The following is a 9,388-nucleotide window of genomic DNA, read 5'->3' on the forward strand; positions in this document are numbered from 1 at the left end:
TATTTGGATCTGAGAACCTTCTTTTTACCCTAGCACAGAGGCCTGCACAGAGGCATGGCAGAGCCCAGTGACAACTACTTAACTTCATAGGATTTGGGCTGAGTGAACATGTTCCAAACAGTGGAGTTACCCACGAGACTATAGACTGATCCACAACAGGTTGAACACCAGACTATTCACTGATCCATGACAGGCTGAAACTGAGTCATAAACCAGACTATAGACTGATGATCCGGACGGGTTGAAACAGAGTTACACACCACACTATCCATGACAGGTTGAAACGGAACGGAACACCAGACTATTGACTGATCCACAACAGGTGGAAACAGAATAACACACCAGACTATAGACCGATCCATGTTGAAACGGAGTAACACACCCTATAGAATGATCCATGGTGAAACGGAATAACACACCCTATAGAATGATCGATGGTGAAACGGAATAACACACCCTATAGAATGATCCATGTTGAAACGGAGTAACACACCCTATAGAGTATAGAATGATCCAGGCCCTGTCACAGTCCTGTGACATGATACTGACCATGTACTGACATGATACTAAAATTATACTGACATGATACTGACATGATACTGACATGATACTGACATGATACTGACCATGATACTGACATGATACTGTCCATGATACTGACATGATACTGACATGATACTGACCATGATACTGACATGATGCTGTCCATGATACTGACATGATACTGACCATGATACTGACCATAATACTGACATGATGCTGTCCATGATACTGACATGATACTGACCATGATACTGACCATGATACTGTCATGATACTGTCATGATACTGACATACTGACCATGATACTGACCATGATACTGTCATGATACTGACATGATACTGACCATAATACTGACATGATGCTGTCCATGATACTGACATGATGCTGTCCATGATACTGACATGATGCTGTCCATGATACTGACATGATACTGACCATGTACTGACATGATACTGACCATGTACTGACATGATACTGACCATAATACTGACATGATACTGACCATAATACTGACATGATACTGACCATGATGCTGTCCATGATACTGACATGATACTGACCATGTACTGACATGATACTGACCATGATACTGACATGATACTGACCATAATACTGACATGATGCTGTCCATGATACTGACATGATGCTGTCCATGATACTGACATGATGCTGTCCATGATACTGACATGATACTGACCATAATACTGACATGATACTGACCATAATACTGACATGATACTGACCATGATACTGACATACTGACCATGATACTGTCATGATACTGACATGATACTGACCATGTACTGACATGATACTGACATGATACTGATATGATACTGACATGATCTGACCATGATACTGACCATAATACTGACATGATGCTGTCCATGATACTGATATGATACTGACAATGATACTGACATGATACTGACCATGATACTGACATGATACTGACATAATACTGACCATGATACTGACATGATACTGACCATAATACTGACATGATACTGACCATGATACTGACATGATACTGACCATAATACTGACCATGATACTGACCATAATACTGACATGATACTGACCATAATACTGACATGATACTGACATGATACTGACCATGATACTGACATGATACTGACCATAATACTGACATGATACTGACCATAATACTGACATGATACTCACATGATACTGACATGATACTGACCATGACTATGGTACTGACTATGGTGCGTCTGACTATGGTGCTGACTATGGTACTGACTGACAATGGTTAATGACTATGGAACTGACTATTGCTAATGACTTTGAACCTTTGTGGTGGCAGGTCTTGGTCATGGCATCTGTGCAAACAGGTGACACTGACAAAACCCTCACCCTATAACCTTAATCACACCACGAGCATCTATAACCTTAACTAAAATAACTGTGCCTAACAGGGGCGCAGATGGCTTCGAGGACACAAGGGTCACATCCCCTCCAGTTTCATAGGGAGTTGTCGGTAACTTTCCCCCGACTTGGAGAACATCACGTTGTTGTGTGTGTATAGGACAGCTGAAGTAATTTACTGGTTCCATGTGGATTATTATCCTTCTCATAGACAAGTGGAAGCCAAGTGGACATAAGTGCACACTCTTGAGCTACACCAGGAATAGGTAAGTACTGCTTTTAATAGGCTGCTCTGTGTGGATTATGCTGTGTGGCCATAATAATCCATGGGGAGAATTGCATTGGACGTTCAACAGGGTTCATACACTGCAAAATCCTCATTTGTAACTCTGAGAGTGTACAACACAGATCCATGTAGTTCAGTGGTGGAAAAAAACATGTTTTTACTTAAGTAAAAGTATCAATACTGCAGTGTAGAAATACTCTATTACAAGTAAAAGTCCGGCAATCAAAAATTACTTGAGTAAAGGTACAAAAGTATTGGCATCAAAATATACTTAAAGTACCAAAAGTAAAAGTACTCATTATGCAGAATGTCCCATTTCACAAGTTCAACACGTATAAAAATCTTTTGAAAATAGCCGATCTACAAGCTCACAATGCGTCACATCGCGACGCATTTTAAGCTTGTAGATCGGCCATTTTCAAATGGTCGAAATGTATATAGGGTTGAAGTGGTTCTGTCACGGTCTGAGTCAGGGCAGAATGTAGGACCTAAGACAAGTGCAGGAGAGACAGATGATGAACAGATCAGATTAAAGGGTTTAATAACTCAAAGGGTTTAATAACTCAAAGGTAGGTATACAAACAGGAACTGAAACCAGGATCACACTACATGCAACATAACACAATGAACTAGCAAACACAAGGCTTAAATAGACAGGGAAATAATAAGACACAGGTGAACTCAACAAACAATCAACACTGGGATAGGCTGAGGGACTAAGGACACAGGAGGAGAACAAGACTAATCAAACGGGAGATGAGACAAGACAGGTAAACAGTACTAAGCAGAACAGGAAACAATACTACAAAATAAAGGAACACAAAAGCAACAACAGAGTAACAGAACACAAGGAACGATACAACATAACAGTCCTAATAAGTCTACAACCTTATAAGGGAAGGAAGGTCTAAATAATAGAGTCAAAGTCCACGGCCCGAGGAGCGGACCGTGACAGGCCTAAAGAACAGGCCTAAAGTGCCCACGACCATATAAGGGCAGAAAAGGTCCAAGGGCTGAGAATTACAGTCAATGTCCACGGCCCGAGGAGCGGGCCGTGACAGTAGTGGAGTAAAAGTACTATATTGTAATGTAATGGAGTAGAAGTAAAAGTACTGAAAATGGGATATACTCCAGTAAAGCAAAAACTCCTCAAAAGTGTACTTAAGTACAGTACTTGAGTAAATGTACTTAGTTACTTTACACCACTGATGTAGTTATAACCAACTGGGCACTTACATCCTTTTGGTTACATTAAACAGTCAGAGTTAATTTTTTTCCTGTGTCATATTGTTGGACCTCGTACGGTCAAGTCAGTAACATTTTGGGGAAGCTAAACTGAGTAGTGAAGACAATGGCATATTATTATGTGAGCCTAGACTAGAGCAGTGGTCCGGGGACCACCAGTGGTCCTTGAGGGGGTTCCAGGTGGTCCGCAGCTAAATGATGGAGAGTTGGTAACCAAATGGACTCTTATAGATCTTTAACTCTCAAGAGTTAAATTATTGTTAAACATTACTTAATTAAAGAGTTGTTATTTTGATCAATGTTTGGCTGTTATCTCTTCTATGGTACAACATCAATACAGCATGGAATTGTGGACAAGATCGTATCCAACGATAACAAAATATTCTAAGTATTGGGTCTAAGAGTCTAAATCTCATCAAATGGTGGTTCCGTGGCTCAAATGCCAAGTAGATAATCGACCTTGATATGAAAAGTGCTGAAAACCACTGGCCTAAAGAGAGGCATCAACTGGGATAGTTACAGTGCCTGATGTGCAGTTGTACACTCACTGTACAATAGGCATCTTTGCTCAAAATAACTAACTGAGCTGCCTCCCTTATGCAAGATGTAATGTGATCACTAATGATTCCCTTGTTATCGGATGGTCAGGTCATTTTAAAAAGCAATATTGGTAGCTCAGTGGCAAAACCAACACAAACAGCACAATGATGAGATTGAGTTGCTGTGGAAGGACTTCCCTCCATAAGGATTGCCAATCATCTGATTGCATAGTACCAAAATATTGCATATTTTAAAGTCATTTACATTATTATAATACTACTATACAAGCTGTTAGCACCTGCTTGCATATGTGTAAAGATGTTGTGTGCACATGAAGCCCTGTTGCACTTAACAGAAAGGGGGGGAGAGAGAGAGAGAGAGAGAGAGAGAGAGAGAGAGAGAGAGAGAGAGAGAGAGAGAGAGAGAGAGAGCATCGACCAAACCTTAGGGCCACTAACCTATTTCCTTCGGAGCCTTCAGTGGGGATTGGTGACTTTTATACACGGGGAGATAAGCAGCATTGGAGATGTGTGTTTGTGTTTGTGCTGGAGGTGTGTGCTGTGTTCATGTCAAGGTGTGTGTGTGTGTGTGTGTGTGTGTGTGTGTGTGTGTGTGTGTGTGTGTGTGTGTGTGTGTGTGTGTGTGTGTGTGTGTGTGTGTGTGTGTGTGTGTGTGTGTGTGTGTGTGTGTGTGTGTGTGTGTGTGTGTGTGTGTGTCGGGGTGCATGACCTGTCAGGGGGGACTTGTTAGGAGTTTAACTCGGTCTCCAGGCATGCGGGGTGGCATCGATTTGAAACTTGTCCTGTCTTAATTTGATGATAACATCCAGCACCATGGACAGCGCTCTATTCCTGACCTCTCCTCGCTATCAAATTACCCCCCTACTCCGTCTGTGTGCCCTCCCCCCCCCTCCCCCTCCCCTACCCGTCTGTGTCTGTGCGACACGGCGGCGAACACCAACTTCTAGCGAGGCTTAGAGAGGGAGAGAGGGATATAGAGAGAGAGAGAGAGACCGAGAGAGAGAGAGAGAGAGAGAGAGAGAGAGAGAGAGAGAGGGAGGGAGGAGATGTCCATTTTCTGCACTTAAATTAACACTAGATTTTGAGGGGGTTGCACTTGCTTGAGCAGCTAACATTCACAATGATTCAGATTCATAGAGTGTGTGTATGTGTGTGTGTGTGTGTGTGTGTGTGTGTGTGTGTGTGTGTGTGTGTGTGTGTGTGTGTGTGTGTGTGTGTGCGTGTGTGTGTGTGTGTGTGTGTGTGTGTGTGTGTGTGTGTGTGTGTGTGTGTGTGTGTGTGTGTGTACAGTATATATTATTTATTTTTAATTTGAACAATAGTGTGTGTACGTGTCAATAATATTAATTCCTTATACGCATATAACCCCATCATCCTTTTATCTTATGAAAAATCGTTCCTCACGTAAAATAGTCTATTACCGCTTGTGCTAGCAGCAGTTATTATAATGTAATAATAGTAATAATAATAACAACATAATAATAGAAATACAAATTTGAATATGTGTTGGTGGAGTGCAGTTTTGTTGTGTGATAGCAAGTTGAGTTGGCACAGTCGGGAAACAGAGCAAATATGGATGATGTCTAAAGTTTGAGAGAGAGAGAGAGAGAGAGAGAGAGAGAGAGAGAGAGAGAGAGAGAGAGAGAGAGAGAGAGAGAGAGAGAGAGAGAGAGAGAGAGAGAGAGAGTTTGATGGAGCTCTGCAGCTTTGGAGACAGCTTGTTAATTAAAACCCCCAGAGATGAGGCTGCTCGGCGGAGCCACCGTCCATATCAGAACACCGCTAACTATCCTGACAGCCAGTTACTTAACAAGCAGGCTTTGTAGTCCAACGTTCAATCCTTTACCTTCTTCATACCTCTTTTTTTCTCTCTTTTTTTTTTATCACAGCAGAGCAGTCGAGATAGTTCTAATTCGTTCAAATCCCACTGTGGACGGGTTTGAAATATCTTGTTTTCTACTTAAAGCCAAAGCCGTGACAAACCTTCCTATTCTCTGTCATTCAAGGAGGGATAGGATAGAATCCAAAAAAATGACTGCTTATGGTTTAAGAAAAAAATATTTAATTCCACAAGCCGGCTTAAAAATGTGGTAAATTCGATTAGGCTGAGAGGAGAAGAAGAAAGGAGGAAAATATGACAAAAATCTAATGAACTGGTCTAGACAATGTTGGGTAGTTTTTAAAAACCACAACGTCATTTGAAATAATTCCACCACGCCTGCAAAAAAACACAAAGCACTATCCAATTTATATTGAGAGGCATACAGTCTTTATATGGCTCTTTAGAGAGACAAAGAAACAACGCGACGTGAGAATAAAACAGTGTATATACGGTTATTTTTTATCATAATTATTCCTATTATTAATATTATTGTTGTTGTGAAACGAATGCATTTTCTGATCAGTTACAATCGAGGTTATTACACCTTTATTACGCCTTCTTGCCCTATGCATTATTCCACCTTAATTGAACCCGCCAACCCGCCCTTTGCCTGCGGGGATCCGTTTCATTCTATATGCATGCGTGTGTGCGTGCGAGGTGCGTGCGTGAGATGATGATGAGGATGATGGCTTGTTAAGTAGAGGAAAAAACAAATACCGAGAGATCCTTATTCAAACACTTCGGGAGAACGTCGCCTATGTGCCCCCATTGTTCACGAAAATAATTGAAATGCTGCTGCCTCCACCTGCCGTCGCTAATAACGTGTTATAGCCGAGTGCTGCGGGTCCGAATGTAATGTAAATATTGCACTAAAGAGCTGTATTCTCGCTCACACACACACACACACACACACACACACACACACACGCAGCGCTGGCGGGTTTTGCGCTGCAATATACGCATTGATGCATATACATCATGCAGCAATGATATACAGGCTATCAGGTGATAGATAATCTCCACAGAAAGGAGAGAAAAAACAACTGCATTATTTGAGTTTTGAAAATAATAATAATGCCGGTGCAGTCTTGTTATATATACACAGTAAAATCCTGAGTGTTAATTTAACTCTGAGAGAGTATAAATGGAACCAAATGGACCCCTAAGGGTCCATTTATACTGTCTCAGAGTTACATAATGGATACATTAATACTGAGGATTTTACTGTAGTCTTATGTACGTCGTCTCTGTCGGGTGGACAGGTACAAAACTGTTACTTTTCAGGATTCTAATTCAAAAATAGCTAAATCAGCAGATCTACAAGCTTACTTTTGATGCCTTTGTGCGACGCTGTAGTAGGATCAAGTAGGTACGTTCATTTACGAAAAAAACACCAAAAGTTAGAATATGGAGATAAGACGTTTCTGCCCGACAGCGACGATAATAAGACTATAACAGACTGGAACGACCACACAGACCATGTTGCAGACCACCTTACTTTATATGCATCACTTGCTTCTATTTAGGGGGCCCCGGATCTATATATACAAGCGCACCTGTGGTGAGATCTAAAACAGATCTATCTAACCACCCAGGTGTGGTGAGGTCTAACAGATCTAAACCACCCAGGCTCCCACAGCGGGGGGACGTGAACTTGTGTGGACACACAGAAGACAGAACCACCAGAGTGCATGAAAGATTCCCTTACACTGAGAGGTACTTTGTCATATTGAAGAGCTACTTAAACCGTGCTTATTTTCATCCCTGTTGTATCAGATATACTCCACTATATATCCAGTATTAATCCCCCAAAAAACATTTGTAACAAAAAAATAGGTACAACCATTTAGTTTGCGAATGAAGCGATCAGTTGTTTAGAGGTTATTATCACATGCTGTACAATATACGTTTTAGATAAGTGAGATGAAAACAGACTCACGTGTGGGAAATTAACGTTGAAATTAAAGAGGCAAAGACCAAAGCCACGATTATTGGCAAACCTAAAGGTTTGTTTACAGTGAAACGTCGTAAAAGCCTATATACTGTGTTGTCTTGCTATCATATATAACGTGTTTATTTGTATTAATGTTTATTGTAAAGCACATTGCATTGCCTTTTGTTGTTGAAATATGCTATAGCCTACAAATAAACTTGCCTTGCCTTGTTATAGGCTACTAGGCCTGTTTATATCCTTATCCTTATGCCTTGTGAGTGAATGAGTGAGTAAGTGCGTGTGCGTGTGTTTTTTTCCTTTCTTCTTTTTTTTTTAAAGTGCGTGTTTCTTTGTGACTATAGAGTGCGGTATTAAAGGCCTCCCATGCACCTGATAGTTTCAGCCTTGTCTGGGTCTCTCTTTTTTTAAAGACATGTGTAAAAAGGTTCTCCAGATCCATTCATCAACGTCAGACACAGACAGGCCGCTCTTTAGTGAAAGTGTAACTGTAGCAGTATATCTGCGAGCAGAATGGAGCATTCAGCAAACAATGCACTATACACACACCCTCTCCTCTAAAATGGTTCTCAAACCTTTTTCATGTCAAGGACCCCCAAAATGACATGTATCTGGCCACGGACCCCCATCTCAAAATATTTAGGCTTTGAAAATATATACATATTCAAAGATTTGCGCAAATTCTCACGAATTTTCAAAAAATAGCAGATCTACAAGCTCATAGCGCAGCACTCGGTGCCACGCTATGAGCTTGTATATCTGCTATTTTTGAATAGCCAAAGTATACAATAATGGTTAAAGTGGTTAAAACGATTGTGACACTATCTATATTAACTTATTTAGCTGGGGACCCCCTGGTACCCCGCCACTAAGGACCCTGGGGAAGGGGGTCCCCGGACCCCACTTTGAGAAAGAATGCTCTATATAACTTAACCCGGGATATATATAGGGTCGAGACATCATCATATCTATGTCGTTTTATTGTATGAAGAAGGAACAAAAATCATGTATTAATATTTTTATGTCATATAAAACGTGTTGATGGATGTGCAGTTATATAAGGACTAAAAGTGCCTTTCTTAACAGGCTATTGTTTTTTTTTATGGTAACACTATATTGTTCAAAATGTAACTATATATTTCTACTGTATTAATACAGTCTACTGTATTAATAAGTGGTGTTATGGAACTATAATTTTCAAAAGCTTGTAGATTAAATATTGCCTACCTAAAATCATACCAATGTGAATTAATCGTCAACGTCAACATTATCTGAAACGGCCAAATAATTTTCTTTCTGAACAATTTCCTCTTATTTTAATTTGAACTGGAGTAAAAACCCACTACTAGATCATGCATTTTCTAGAGAAGACGTCACATTGCTTATTTAAACAATTGCGTCCAATTATCGGCACCTCACACAAGCATTACACTGTTATTATTACATTAAATAACACACGTTACTTTTCCCTCAATTGGATCACAGAGTCTAAGTCAACATAATTTTCTAATGCAAATAAACAAAAAAAAAA

This window comes from Gymnoscopelus braueri (genome assembly GCF_963280865.1).
Source record: "Gymnoscopelus braueri genome assembly, chromosome: 7".
NCBI classification, from domain to species: domain Eukaryota; kingdom Metazoa; phylum Chordata; class Actinopteri; order Myctophiformes; family Myctophidae; genus Gymnoscopelus; species Gymnoscopelus braueri.